General features: G+C 42.0%; 1 protein-coding gene across 1 annotated transcript in view; it reads right to left on the bottom strand.

Annotated features, from left to right (window-relative positions):
• Positions 1-1,700: 1,700 nt before the first annotated feature.
• Positions 1,701-15,047, bottom strand: part of LOC127003711 (uncharacterized) — a 53,018-nt gene continuing 39,671 nt past the window's right edge. Inside the window, exon 6 of the mRNA XM_050870647.1 lies at positions 1,701-3,794. The gene's annotated coding sequence lies outside the window, so the exon portion shown is untranslated. The remainder of the gene's footprint in view (positions 3,795-15,047) is intronic.

Below are 15,047 nucleotides of genomic sequence, written 5' to 3'. Positions count from 1 at the left end.
GGACGCCATTTTGCTGCCAGAATGGCTAGTAAACGTCCTCAGAAGATCAGCGGACGCCATTTTGATGCCAGAATGGCTAGTAAACGTCCTCAGAAGATCAGCGGACGCCATTTTGCTGCCAGAATGGCTAGTAAACGTCCTCAGAAGATCAGCGGACGCCATTTTGATGCCAGAATAGCTAGTAAACGTTTGATTTTTGCCGCTTATAAAGGACTTTCATTAATGGACTAAATTCCCCCCCAATTACTCTGTTATATCGAGGGTTTACTGTTCTTCAAAGAGATTAAACAGAACAAGTTATTTGAAGACATGATTGCATGTCAACAAAGGCTCCTACCTTCTCCTTTGTTGTTTTACTTGCAACAATAAACTATCAATCAATCAATCAAGGATGCATTGTTAGCAGCAATCACAAAGAGTCCTCCATTTACTTTTTTGTTTTCATAGTGCTTAAATCATATGCATATCATACCATGCAAATTATCTACTAATAAGTGGGTCTTTCTACAAAACTCAGGTAATAAAAATATGAAATGGATAATAAAAAGGATCAAAGCTATAAGTAGTTGATCAGCTGATACTTGTAAACAGACAATAATATATGTCACAAGAAGCAGCTTAGTGCACCCATTGTGGACATTTCACAGAAGACAGTCAAACTTAAAAAGAGTGAATTACTAATAGACATACAGCAAATAAAGTTAATGGAATTCAACAACTATGAATAAGAATATGAAGCTTTGTTGATTTGTGATTCCACTGTGGAGGTGACATGACCATCACTGCCACCTTTACAACACACAGCCATCTAGGAAGTGTTGCAGACACAGACTTGGCTAGGCACATGTCCAGCACATCTTAACAACAACCACAAACAACCTGCACTGCCAGGGTTCTAAAGGCTGCAGTGTCATGGCCTAACCAGCCCTCAAATCCACTAAAGAAAAACCACCAGACTTAAGTGAACCCAAGATTTTTTACCTAGATTATAATTTGGTTCCCTGACTTGACCAGGCATATGTCCGACAATTGCCAAACCATGGATTTTGTCTTGGGAATTCAATATTTGACCAATTGAGGGTTGAGTGTATTTTACAGAAATTCTCCAACAAAATTCAATTTTTCCATAGGTTCTCTTGTTTGTCCAACACTAATTTCATGCAACGAAACACGATCTCTGACCATAATCCCGTGTTGGACATGAGGCCTGGAAATTTACATTTTTGGATCAAGAAGCCTTTTCATTCAGGCTGTAACAATAACTAATAAAGCTGTTGAGAAAGCTCTATTTTTTGATCATTTTTTATACATATTTATCAAATTGAAGTTTCTAAGGTTTGAAGTATGCTCGTATTGGCCTGTCTCATATAAGCTTTTGTCCAACTTTGCTTTGAATTCATGAATGTTCTTAGCTCTAACTATCTCCACATACAGACAATTCCAAGTACAGTAAAACCCTAGCAACTGGCAAATGCAGGGATATAGAGGTGCCAAATAAGCAGAACTTCTGCATACTTGAGGTATCTTCCCAAAGTGCCCCATGAAATTTCATTGAACTAACCATGTTTACTCAGGTACTACCCACTCAGAAATGACTCCTGATAAGTATATATGTACTTACTGGTGCCCACAACTGCTTATTCCTTCCATTGAACTGCAGCAACAAGTCCTTAACTAGGGTATCGGCAACAAAATCCACAACAGCTCTTACTTTATTAGGAGACAGTGCCATGTCGATACAGGGCAACTGTTTTGTTAATGTTGTAGATATGGGCAACTGACCTTAACTGTGCGTGACACACACCCAGAAAAGTTGGAGTTGCCGGTTGCCCCTACCGCCAAAGCAGTTGGAGGAAAAAGGCCTAGTGTAACACAAGCTTTAATAAGTGGAAGGTGGTGATGAAAAGAAAGGGAAGAGATGTTATTGTTTGGAAGGGGAGTCCCCTTCCATATTGTGTATTTAATGAAAGCTACACAACAACTGATTGGGATGTACGTTTTGGTCCGAGTAGTATTCAGTTTGCTCGGTTCTTAGATTTGAGTGAGTACTAATCGGTTTACTCGATTCTTGCAATTTAGTATAGTTTCTGTTGCCATTTGGGACCTTAGCTTTATCTTTAGTGGTCTGTTTTTTCCTTCCTTGTATCTTCCCAATCTAGTTATTTCATCTACTTCTTCCTCAATCTTTTCCTCCTCTTCAGTATTCATATTTCTCAATATATTTTTCACCTTACTCCTCTCAGAACTCTCTCTCTGAACCTTCACTGGGTTTTTTCTTCCTTGACACCAAACACTATAACACACTTTTTCTTTTCTGCCGTGTCCCTCGCCACTGTTTCTCAATTTTTTAGTATATTCACAACTTCTTTTTCTATGTTTTGCCTCTGTTCCTGTTGCTGTTGTTCTAGGATTTCCCTAAAGCTCGTTTTTTCCTTGTCTTTTTCACTTCTCCACTCCTTCAATTCATCACTGACCACATCCTTAATCTTTTCCTCTACCTTCACACCCACACTCTGCTGATCATTTCCTATCTTCTTTGCTACCTTTCTTTTTAACATTTCTTCCATCTTCTTCTCCATGTCTTCATTTGTCCCCATCACACTAATCTCTCTTTCCATTCTCAAAATTTGTATCTCATGGTCTTTTTTCAATTTTTCCATCTTCAGTTGCACTATTTCTTTTTGGCTTTCCAAATGATCCTTAGTCAATTTAATTATTTCTTCTCTCAAGTTCTCTATCATTTTCTTTATCTCCTCGTCTCTTCTCCTTGCCTCATCATCTCTCTTTTTCCACTTCGGTCAGTGCCTGAATCACTTCCCCAAACTCCGCTCTTAACTTCCTCATTTCCATTACTATTTTGTCACAGTCCTGCTCCACTTTGTTTATCCTTTTCCACTGTACCGGTTCCATTGTTGATTTTGGCATGAAGCCCTCGAAACTCTCCCACGAGTCCTCTCCCCGTCGATTAGGAGACTCCGCCATCTTGAATCTTTGTTTACCTTTCATCCAGCCTCCTTCCTCTCCTTCTCTCCCCATTATACTTATTGCTTCTCACTCTCTCATATTCCTCTCAATTTCTAAACTCCTAGGAGACATGACTCAAATAACTTGGCTGTTGCTCGGGCCCTTCTGACTGACAAATATTGTTGTTCTCCGCTTCGTCTGTCCACGTCCTCTCACTTCTGTGGTCGGTGTGTGTGTGTGTGTGAGTGTGTGAATACGTGCATGCTATTTACAGTCTCCCAATTACATTTTTGTTTATAATAAAACTTCACTTAAATTAGGGACTCATCCCTGCTCAATCCTGCCTAAATACTCTTGGTACGTTTGGAAAATAATCATCAAATGATGTTTGCTCAAGCTGCCTTGCTTTGTGTATGTGTGCACAACATGCATGTGTATGCTTTTTCACACCCATGTATGTGTTTGAGAGTGCTTGTGCGTGTAATAACACACAACATTGACCTATATCCAGAACTGGTTAGTAAATAGCTACATAGCATCACCTTTCTTATCAAGCTGTTTGATTAATAACTACATACCACTAACTCATTTACCGCGATGCTTATTAAATATCTACACGGCATCAACTTACCAAGCTGCTTGGTAAATAGCCTCACCCTATTATAATACACACAGAAAAGATTAGTTTTGTGGAATGAAACTTACTTCATAAAACTGAATTTAAACCATCACAACTTAGGATGCTGGGAAGCTATGGATGCTCACGGAAGTCAGTGAATGAAGAGACGATCCAATTCATAACCTTCCAGCCATTACAAGTCAAAGTAATCCTGTAAACAAAAAATTATTGTAAAATTTCTAGAACAACTATGATTGTAATATAAATAACATAACAGTTCCAGTTTGCAGATTTGCATATATTTGTGCCATGGTATGAAGAGTGATTAGAAAATAATTCACAAATCAATCTGATGAAGGCAACAGGTTTGCTACCTCAGTGACCTAGAGCACTGGCTCGCTCACCAACCTCTTCATACATTCATAAACAGCCTGGATATGGTTAACATCTCAGCCTTCTATCTACACACTAACCATTCAGCTGTAATGGTCCAAATGTGTAATGAGTGAATGAGTATGGAATGCAAGTGAGTGAATGATTATACATTACAACAAACGACAAGTGAGCGGATGTGTGGACGGGTGAACGAGTGTGTGTGATAAGTAGAGATTATTGGCGTGAATGAGGGTGTGAATGAATGAAAGACGGTTCTGAAATCCCTCATCTCCAGTCTCGAACCCTAGAATGATTATTAGTTAGCTAGCGATAGATTATTTAGTTGTAATGCAGAGGTCAGGGAGTACACCGGGGAAGTTGAGTGCGCAAAAAAGAGCAAGTCACATGAAGAAGAGGGAGGAGCTTAGCGAGGAGACCAGGCGAGGCAAGGCGAGGCACGGGGCAGAGAGAAAGACCGACGAGCCGTGAGGACGCACATTGAGAGGTTGGCGTGACCGTCCATCACAGCCCTGTGAACACCACCACAGCACGGCAAAGGCGAGGCAAGGCACAGCACAAGCCCAGCAAGGCGAGGCGAAACAAAGGAGGGCAGAAGCAGCCTCTTCAACAACGCCTTAACCAGCCTTGCTGTCATAACCACCTCCACGGCCTCTTCAACCACGCCTCAGCTCTTAAACAACACAACCACGGCCTCTTCAACCATGCCTCAGATCTTAAACAACACAACCACGGCCTCTTCAACCACGCCTCATCAACAACGGTGCTACAGTTACCGGCCCTGGCAGCCTACACCTCTCTGCCAGCGCCTCACTCGCCCCAGTGCCTTCCTCCATCCTGCACCAGTCATCACTTCAAGGGTCTTCAACAGAGATAAGTATTCAAATGTTCCCCAATCTCCCTGATAGATAGTTAGGTTCAATAATATTCATTTATGTATGTATTCATTTAAACTTGTCACTCCGCTAATTAACTGCCCAGGGGCTGTAACTATATTCATACACAAGAAAAGTTATTAAGTTACTGTAAGTGCTATAATTTCAAGCCTGTCAACTTGCCATTTGGGCATTACTGAACACCCACCCACACCCACACACGCACGTTAGTGAATTATCACCACTCCCCCTTTAACTAAACATTATCTCAGAGTGGTTCACATGGGAATCCACCCACCTTCCATCATTACTGCACTTAAGGTAACCATCACAACCCAGAACTTGTCCTGAGGCTTGTCTCAACATCATTGACAACCGCTCGGAAATAGCCAGACGACCACCCCGCTACCACATTACCATCTAAACAGTGGCTGTCAGAAGGAATGTAGCGTTGCCTTGGAAAAAAAGACGTTACACAGCCAATAGACTGAATTGGCTTAGCAGGTGGTACTATACACTGCCACTCTTAGAACTTCCTATGAAAGACCAAACCATCTGCAGACTGTTCATTTCAATTGGTGTGTTCCTGTAGGCAGTTATCACATATTACTGTTTAAGATAGAACACACTAAGATGGTGCCTAGAAATTCATGATTTTAATCTTTTTTTTACAATAAAGGAAGCAGCTCAAGGGCAAAACAAATGAGAAAAAAAAACCCACTAATCACTGCTCCAGTATAAAAAGGCTTAGATGAGTGGCATAAAGAGGTGAATTTTGGGTGGAGATGTGTCTTGATACTCTTCCTTTTGAAAGAGGTCAATTCATAGGCAGAAGGAAATACAGATGAAGGAAGGCTGTTTACCAGTGAAAGGAATGAAATGAAGATGTGACTAAATGAAGATGTAGACTAAATCTTGCATAAAGGGTCTGGACAGTATAGTGATGAGATAAGTAGAAAGTAGAGTGCAGCAGGGTCACAGGAGGGGAAGAGGCATGCAGTTAGCAAGTCTGGAAGAGCAGTCAACACAAAAATATAAATAGAAAATAGAAGGAAATGCAACACTGCAGCAGAATTTAAGAGATAGATGACTGTCAGTAAGAGAAGGGGTATTGATGAGACGAAGAGCCTTAGACTCTACTCTGTCCAAGACAGCTGTGTGTATGGAGCCCCCCCATGAGATCCATACTCCATACGAGGGTGGACAAGGTCCTTATATATGAATAGCATCTGTGAGGAGGAGGCGCCTTCCTGTCCACTGAGAAAGTGAAAGAAGGCATAGAGCACCTCAAGACCGTTACTCCTGCCAAGGCTGCTGAACTGGTGGACTATTTTGACACAACCTATGTCTCAGGCAGCTACAGAACCCAACAGCTCGAGAATTCCCAGGGCACCAGGTTGTACCCCCGATGTACCCCCCCGCTGTCTGGAATGTACACGAGGCAACATTAGACGGCAACTCCCATACCAACAACATTTGTGAGGGTTGGAACAATTTCTCAAACTTAGTTGGACACCACCATCCCTTTGTATGGAAGTGAATACAGTGGTTCCAGAAAGAACACGCTACCATGGACACTGTGGTGCAGCAGGACCTGATTGACACTGCATCCAAACCAAGACACGAGAAAGGCTATTCAACTGCAGAAGCGGCTACGACATCTCTGTCAGGACAGGGTGGAAGGAAGAAAATCCATCCCAGAATTTTTAGAAGGTATTGGTTACAATACAATAAACCCTCAATATAACGGACCCGCTTATAACGGATTTCGGGTATAACAGACAAGGTCAGACGGTCAGAAATCCACGGAGACCAACGAAGAATAGTTTTTGAACCGGTAACTATAACAACTACAATAACAATAAATTTTAGTTAATTGCTTTGAAAAAATACCATTGAAACTTTGTGTCTATATCTACATTTCTCATTTTATAAATTTTTGGTTTTTTGCTTTGGCTTCGAAAAAAAAAAAAAAAAAATTTCACTAATAATTTCCTCCACTTTTTCTCCCGTTTTCTTTTTACATTTTTAAAAATGTACAAATGAGAAAAATTGCAATTTAGTTGTAGTTTATATTGATACCTTACAAAAGACTGTCAGACGTTTTGTCGATTTTGTGAAATTTTTTGAAGTGTAAAAAACAAATTTTCGAGATTTTGGCTCCCAAAGATTTTTTTTCCATTTCATGTGTCTTGCCATTTGTATTCATTTGATTAGCATGAAATCTTCACACATGATTGTTTATACCTTGTTCACTTACTGGAGAAAGGTAAGGCATCTGGTCCCCCTTTACAATGAAAAGTATTATCACTCAAAGGTGGTGGCGGTGAGGTTGGTGTGAAGACAGAATTGTGACTCTTGCTTCTAGCGTTGCTTTCTTGCATGTTTCCTGGGTCTCCATTTTGTTCCAGAAGCCTTCTTCATGTTCATTAATCTGCTCATGGTTGCTTTGCGCTTGTACATCATTGTAAAGACGTTTTTGGGTTGTAGCGCAGCAAAAAAATTCAACGGCCACCCTGGTCAATGTCAGGGTGAGAACTGAGCAGCAGAGTGCGCATTTCACATTCGCCAGCTGTCACGAGTGGATAGAGGGATAATGGATGACAAAATATAGAGGGAAAAAGACTATTTCTAATGTGAATTTTATGTGCGTACAAGCCCTGAGAAATACCACGTGTACTGGCGCGTTAGCTATGACGTAACAGCGCTTTAATCTAAAGGGACCCTGTTTTTTAATATTCTACAAAATTATGCTTCATTATCTGGTAGTACATGGCATCCCTGACATTTTGAGCGAGAAAAACTAATTTAGTCAGTTTTAAAAATATTCGTCAAAAAATACCCCCAAGCGCCCCCCTTAAGCTCTGAAGGGTATCTTCAATCATGATTTCATGTTCTTCTGTACTCCATGAGGTTGTTCTAGGTGGTACATACGTTGTTGTAATCGTCATCCTTTCTCTGTTTTTGTTCTCCAGATTTACACTCACTATTTCTGCTTTTCCTTCTCCTTATACTAATGATTTTACTAATAACTCCTTCTTTGTCATTATCATCACTCCTCCACCACCTTTGCCCACTCTATCTTTCCTCCATACATTGTAGTTATTATCAAACACTATTTGGATGACTTCATTCAGTTTAGTTTCTGTTTGGCATACAATCATGGGCTCCTTCTCTTGTAGGTAGTCTTGTAATTCCAGCTTACTAGATATTATTCCGTCTACATTTGTATACATCACACTTAATCCCTTAATTGTATCGATCTTGTCTAACTTTCGCTCTCTTTCATCTTCTCCCTTATGTACCACTTTCTGACATTATCTCCCAGAACTCTCCAAAAAAATACCTTTTTCCTCTTCAGATCTTACATTATTCCTTTCTTTTGCCTCTGCTAGAAGTTCGTTCCTTTTCTTCTTTTCTTCTTCATTTTTATTTTTATTTATATATATTTCCTTACATTCTTCTACTTCTCTTAGTTTAGTTGTTCTGTATAGTATTTCCTCCGTTACTTTCTGTGACCTCAGTCTTAGCTTAACCGGCCTTGTTTTGCCCTCTATGTAAGGGCCCATCCAATGGATTTCTCCTACCTCATCCTCCAGGTCTTGAATTTCATCGTCATTTAAGTTTTTCAGTAGATCCTTCTCTGACTTCAGCTCTTCCTTCTCCCTTTTAGGTTTATAAGTAATGTTCTTCTCTTTCATTCCGAATATTATCACACTTTTTTGTTTATCTGCTACATCTCTTACTAAATCTTCATTCTTTTTAATGACCTTGACCATCTCTTTTTCTACATTTTCCTTTTACTCATTTAGTTGCTTCTCAATTACTTGCTTAAAGTCTATTTTAGCTTTTTCGTGCTCAACCTTCCAAGTCTACATTTCACCCAGCACTTCCTCCTTAACTCGCTTTTCCTCCTTATCCATTATCACTTTCAGGTCTTCATTTTCTTTTCGTGCTACTCTAAGTCCTTCCTGCACCATACTTTCGTATTTCGCTAGCTTCTCTTTCAACTCCTCAATTTCCTGAACCAGGTGTTTCTCTCTTTCTTCTAGATTCCTAACTCTAGATCAGTGATTCTCAAAGTGTGTGCCGCGGCACACTAGTGTGCCGCCATTATCTCCTTGGTGTGCCGCGTAAATTTAGGTGGGCTATTGATTTGTGTACATAATATAATGAAACTATTGTAAATTGTAATTTATATTTATCAAGGGTGACTACTCGTCACTTCTCAAGCCCCCCACGGCTCCTTCTAGAACATTCCGCATTGTTCCCCTTCCTCCTCCTCCCTTGGTGTCCGCCACCCTTCGTCCTCCTCACTCATCCCACTCAAGCTATTTAAGTTCTTTAGACAGGAGATGGACCACTTAGTGCATCACCCCGGCCCTGTATCACAACCTGGCTGGCGAACAGCTGATCCTGGAGGCGGGACTCGCCACCCAGCGGCCGACGTGTTGTCGCTTCCGTGTCTCAGCTCAGTGTTGGACCTGGAGTGTGTGTGTGTGTGTGTGTGTGTGTGTGTGTGTGTGTGTGTGAGAGAGAGAGAGAGAGAGAGAGAGAGAGAGAGAGAGATTTCAACATCACACACACACACACACACACACACACACACACACACACTCTCTCTCTCTCTCCTGGAAACTATTGAGACACTTGACAGTCAGCACCCCAAGGGGACCTGTGGAGAAGAGCGACGCTGCCATATCTTGTCTCCGTGAATGACAGCTCGAGTTTGGTGTTCTTGAGGCCAATGGCCGTGATAGTACCTCAAAACTGTCATTCCACAAGATCCACCTGAAGCCGAGCGGTTGCTCAGGTACTTTGACTGTTGTTAGGTTAGTGGCTCCTTATGACTGATGCAGCAGACAGTTGTCATGTCCAATGATGCCCTGATGCCTCTGAGAATGCCTCACATTCCACCTATGTTTGCCCTTCACCTATGGAATGTGTATGACGCCACCATGAACAACAATGCCCGTACCAACAACGTATGCGAAGGGTGGAATAATCCTGCACTCTGGTGACTGACGAATATTTTTTCTTTGATTACATGACTTTCTTTCCTAGCCAAAATTGTGACCTTTTTCCTGTGACTTTATTTGCAAGCCAAAATTTTGACATTTTTTCCGTGACTTTTTTTTCCCTGTGACTTTATTACCGGCCACCCTGCATTTCGCTGTGTTCTGGATGTTGTGGGTTTGAATCCACTACTACGAGCCAAGAATAGATGGCGCCACTATAAACACTTGCCTGCGCCATGACAGGCTTGGGCCAACCGCCAGGGGTCCTGATAACTCCTCGAACCACCTCCTTATCAATTTCTGCAACATTCGCGGTCTTGGTTCTAATTTCCATTCTGTGGAACACCATCTCTCCTCCTCTAAACCTCACCTTCTCTTCCTCACCGAAACACAGGTTTCTGAGGCTACTGACAGCAACCTCTACTCTGTTCCCTCCTACTATCTCTATCCTAAATTTCAATCCAAAGCTGGATGTTGCGCGTTGCGCCTACGTGCGCAACGACATCACTTGCTCTCGTGCCCACGACCTTGACTCTTCTGAATTTTCCACCATCTGGGTAAGACTTCATTGTCATTCTATTGCTAAATACATCTGTGCTGTTTATCTCTCACCTAACTCTACTAATTATGTAAAATTCTTTGACTATTCGAACTCTGAAGTGGAGCACATCTTGACTCACTCTCCCTTCGCTGAAATCTTCATCTTGGAAGATTTCAATGTTCACCACCAGCTTTGGCTTTCATCCTCTTTCACTGACCAGCCTGGTGAACAAGCCTACAACTTTGCTCTCCTCAATGATCTAGAGCAGTTGGTTCAGCACCCTACTCGTATTCCCGACCGTCTTGGAGACAGGCCCAACATTCTAGACCTCTTCCTTACCTCTAATCCTTCTGCTTACTCTGTCAAACTGTTCTCTCCGTTGGGCTCCTCCGATCACAACCTTATTTCTGTATCCTATCCTATCACTCCTGTACATCCTCTGGACCCACCGAAGAGGCGATGCTTCTGGCATTTTGCCTCAGCTCAGTGGGACGACCTGAGGATGTACTTTTAAGATTTCACGTGGAATGATTACTGCTTCCAGGAGAGAGGCCTCTCTGTGTGTGCCCAGCGCATCACAGAGGTGATTGTCTCTGGAATGGAGGCATACATTCCACTTTCTTTCTCTATTCCTCATGCTAAAAAGCCTTGGTTTAATCATGCTTGTTCTCGTGCTATTAAAGATAGAAAGGCAGCTCACAAAAGGTGCCAGAGCCTTCGCACTCCTTCTAACCATGAACTTTACATTTCAGCCCAGAATCGTGCCAAATCTATTCTCCGATTTACCAAAACCTCTTTCATCAATAAAAAATGTCAACACCTTGCTTCTTCTAATTCTTCCCGTGACTTCTGGCACCTAGCCAAAAATATCTCCACCAATTTCACTTCTTCCTCTTTCCCTCCTCTCCTTAACCCTGACGGGAATACTGCCGTTTCATCTGTCTCTAAGGCTGAACTCTTCACTCAAACTTTCTGTAAGAACTCCACCCTGGACGATTCTGGGCATATTCCTCCTACTCATCCCCCCTCTGACTCTTTCATGCCTGTTATTAAGATTCTTAAGAATGATGTTTTCTATGCCCTCTCTGGCCTAAACTCTCAGAAGGGTTATGGACCTGATGGAGTGCCTCCTATTGTCCTTAAAATCTGTGCTTCCGTGCTGACACCCTGCCTGGTCAAACTCTTTCGTCTCTGCCTATCAACATCTACCTTTCCTTCCTGCTGGAAGTATGCCTTTGTACAGCCTGTGCCTAAGAAGGGTGACCGTTCCAGTCCCTCAAACTACCACCCTATAGCTTTACTTTCCTGTCCATCTAAAGCTTTTGAATCAATCCTTAACAGGAAAATTCAAAAGCACCTTTCCACTTCTAACCTTCTATCTGATCGCCAGTATGGGTTCTGCAAGGGACGTTCTACTAGCGATCTTCTTGCTCTCTTAACTGACTCTTGGTCATCCTCTCTTAGCCGTTTCGGTGAAACTTTCTCAGTTGCGCTAGACATATCGAAAGCCTTCGATAGAGTCTGGCACAAGTCTTTGCTTTCTAAACTGCCCTCTTTTGGATTCTATCCCTCTCTCTGTTCCTTTATCTTCAGTTTTCTTTCCGGGCGTTCTATCTCTGTGGTGGTAGACGGTCACTGTTCTTCCCCTAAACCTATCAACAGTGGTGTTCCACAGGGCTCTGTCCTATCACCCACTCATACGCCGACGACTCCACTCTGCATTATTCAACTTCTTTCAAAAGAAGGTCATCCCAACAGGAAGTACACGACTCCAGACTGGAAGCTGCAGAACGCTTAACCTCAGACCTTGCTATCATTTCCGATTGGGGCAGAAGGAACCTTGTGTCCTTCAATGCCTCAAAAACTCAATTTCTCCACCTATCAACTCGACACAATCTTCCAAACACCTATCTCCTATTCTTCGACAACACTCAGCTGTCACCTTCTTCAACACTAAATATCCTCGGTCTATCCTTAACTCAAAATCTCAACTGGAAACTTCACATCTCCTCTCTCGCTAAATCAGCTTCCCCGAGGTTGGGCATTCTGTATCGTATCCACCAATTCTTCTCCCCCGCACAGCTGCTATCCATATACAGAGGCCTTGTCCACCCTCGTATGGAGTATGCATCTCACGAATGGGGGGGCTCCACTCACACAGCTCTTCTGGACAGAGTGGAATCTAAGGCTCTTCGTCTCATCAGCTCTCCTCCTCATACTGATAGTCTTCTACCTCTTAAATTCCGTCGGGATGTTGCCTCTCTTTCTATCTTCTATCGCTATTTTCATGCTGACTGCTCTTCTGAACTTGCTAACTGCATGCCTCTCCCCCTCCCGCGGCCCCGTTGCCCACGACTTTCTACTCATGCTCATCCCTATACTGTCCAAACCCCTTATGCAAGAGTTAACCAGCATCTTCACTCTTTCATCCCTCACGCTGGTAAACTCTGGAACAATCTTCCTTGATCTGTATTTCCTCCTGCCTACGACTTGAACTCTTTCAAGAGGAGGGTATCAGGACACCTCTCCTCCCGAAATTGACCTCTCTTTCGGCCACCTGTTTTGATTCTTTTAATAGGAGCAGCGAGTAGCGGGCTTTTTTTATTATTGCTTCCTTTTTTTGTGCCCTTGAGCTGTCTTTGTAAATAAAAAAAAAAAAAATAATAAAATAAAAAAAAAAAAAAAAAAAAAAGCCTTCTGGTGCTACAGGCCTTGATGGAGAAAAAAAAAATGATAATTTTATAGGAGTAAGTCTCAAAACAACGGCAAAACCGTTTATCCAGCACGAGTTTCCCCCAAAGTGCCAGATAAACGAGGTTCTACTGTATATGTGTATATACCATATTTTCCGCTATATAAGATGCACCTTTTTTTCCAAAAATAAGATTAAAAAAATCACCCTGCGTCTTATATGCCAATGGTTAGATTTTGGTAGGTCATGGGGTTATTGTTACTGGTATGAAACCAACACCTAAAACACCTCCATTTGACACAAGAGTTCCCAGATGTCCCCAGAATGAAATATACCATATTTTGCAGCGTGTAGCACATACTTTTTTCACTCAGAAAATGCCAAAAAAGTTACCCCAACGTGGTATACGCCTAAGGAACAAATTCTGATTGATTTAAATAATGAATGGTGTGATGCAACAGAAAAGTGTGAATAAGCAGAAGAGGAGGAGGAGGAAACATGCAACAATAAAACCATACAGGTCACAAGAAGAAGACACACCCACGTGGCGCGGCGTGAACACGAAACACAACACACAAGACACAACGCCGCCACGGCGCACCAGTCACCAATGTGCCAGGTGCCTTGGCAGTGATGGTTAAAGCGACTATTACTCGAGAAAAATTTTGGTGGAGCCGGGTGCTTCCTGACATGACTGTTCAGCGATCATGGGGCAGACTCGGGCTGATTAGTCTGGAGGTATTTCTGCTGTACAGCGGCCTGGTCAGCTGACGTTTTCTATGATACATGTTCGAAAGAACGGATATCCGTGGATGACTAAAGTATTTATTGTAAACGCATTTTTGTTTCTCATTGTAAAAAAAACTATATTACAACATAATATGATTGAAAGAAATTAATCAGCATCTATTTCTACTTGAAAGTAGGTATACGGTCCCTGAGTCAAGATAAAGACCAAGATTGCCCATCGAATGTAGCATTCCCGTGTGATTAGTTCCCTCAGTAGCTCAGCGAAAGTTACCGCCTGCACACTGGGCAGTGAGTGAATCTACCAAACAAACCTTTTGTTTACCATTTCAAAGTCACAGCTGCTCGGGGTAAGAGCAGTGTAACTCTGTAACCAACAGTGGAACACTTTGAACACAGAGAAGGGCACAAAGCAACACAGGGTTTCATAGTCATAATTATTGTAAATAAGGTGTCCAAATGTAATACTGCATACACATTAAGTTCAGGGAAAAAGTGGACCTTTTTATTTTTTTCTAAATATATCTTGCCAAATTATAGGTGCGTCTTATACGCCGAAGCGTCTTATATGGCAGGAAATACAGTATGTATGTGTGCCTTCTTAATATCCTGCGGTGAGGGCAGGGCTGCGTGGCAGGGCAGACAGCAGAGGTGGCTGCATCCTGTGGATTGTTAAGGTCCAACGACTATGTGTGTGTGTTGGCAGATTTTTTTTTTTTTTTTTTAAGATCCCCTCATAGTAACTCGGAAAATCTGATAATTCAGAGGGTCCGTGACCCCCTGCATTACAGATTAAAGGACTTTTACTGTAGTTTTTTGGAAGGCTGACATATCTGTAATTGTCTTAATGGGAGGCGACGCACAAAAAATGGCTGTTTTAGACTCAGACACCGAAATTTGGGTTTTAACCATTTTGTAACCCTTAAAATGTTCCCAGTTTTCTGTGAAAATGGCGTGTTGATATCTCAGTTCCTTCCATCTTTTAGTTGGCTTTGTTTATGTTCATTTAAAGAGCCCTGCCGAACGCCACGCCAAGTGTATTGCTGTTGCTCACGACTCTGAAGGATCTTGAAGCATTATTTTACGTTTTTTTATGTTCTGGTAGTATTTTATAATATGGACCACCATAAGTCAATATCAAGCAGCATCTGAGAGTGAAACGCTCGGTGTCTCCTCAGATGCTTTGAGAGGAGGGAGC

The sequence above is a fragment of the Eriocheir sinensis genome, chromosome 26 (genome assembly GCF_024679095.1).
Source record: "Eriocheir sinensis breed Jianghai 21 chromosome 26, ASM2467909v1, whole genome shotgun sequence".
Lineage (NCBI taxonomy): Eukaryota > Metazoa > Arthropoda > Malacostraca > Decapoda > Varunidae > Eriocheir > Eriocheir sinensis.
The sequence above is the reverse complement of the archived record's forward strand: the minus strand, read 5'-3'. Positions and strand labels throughout refer to the sequence as shown.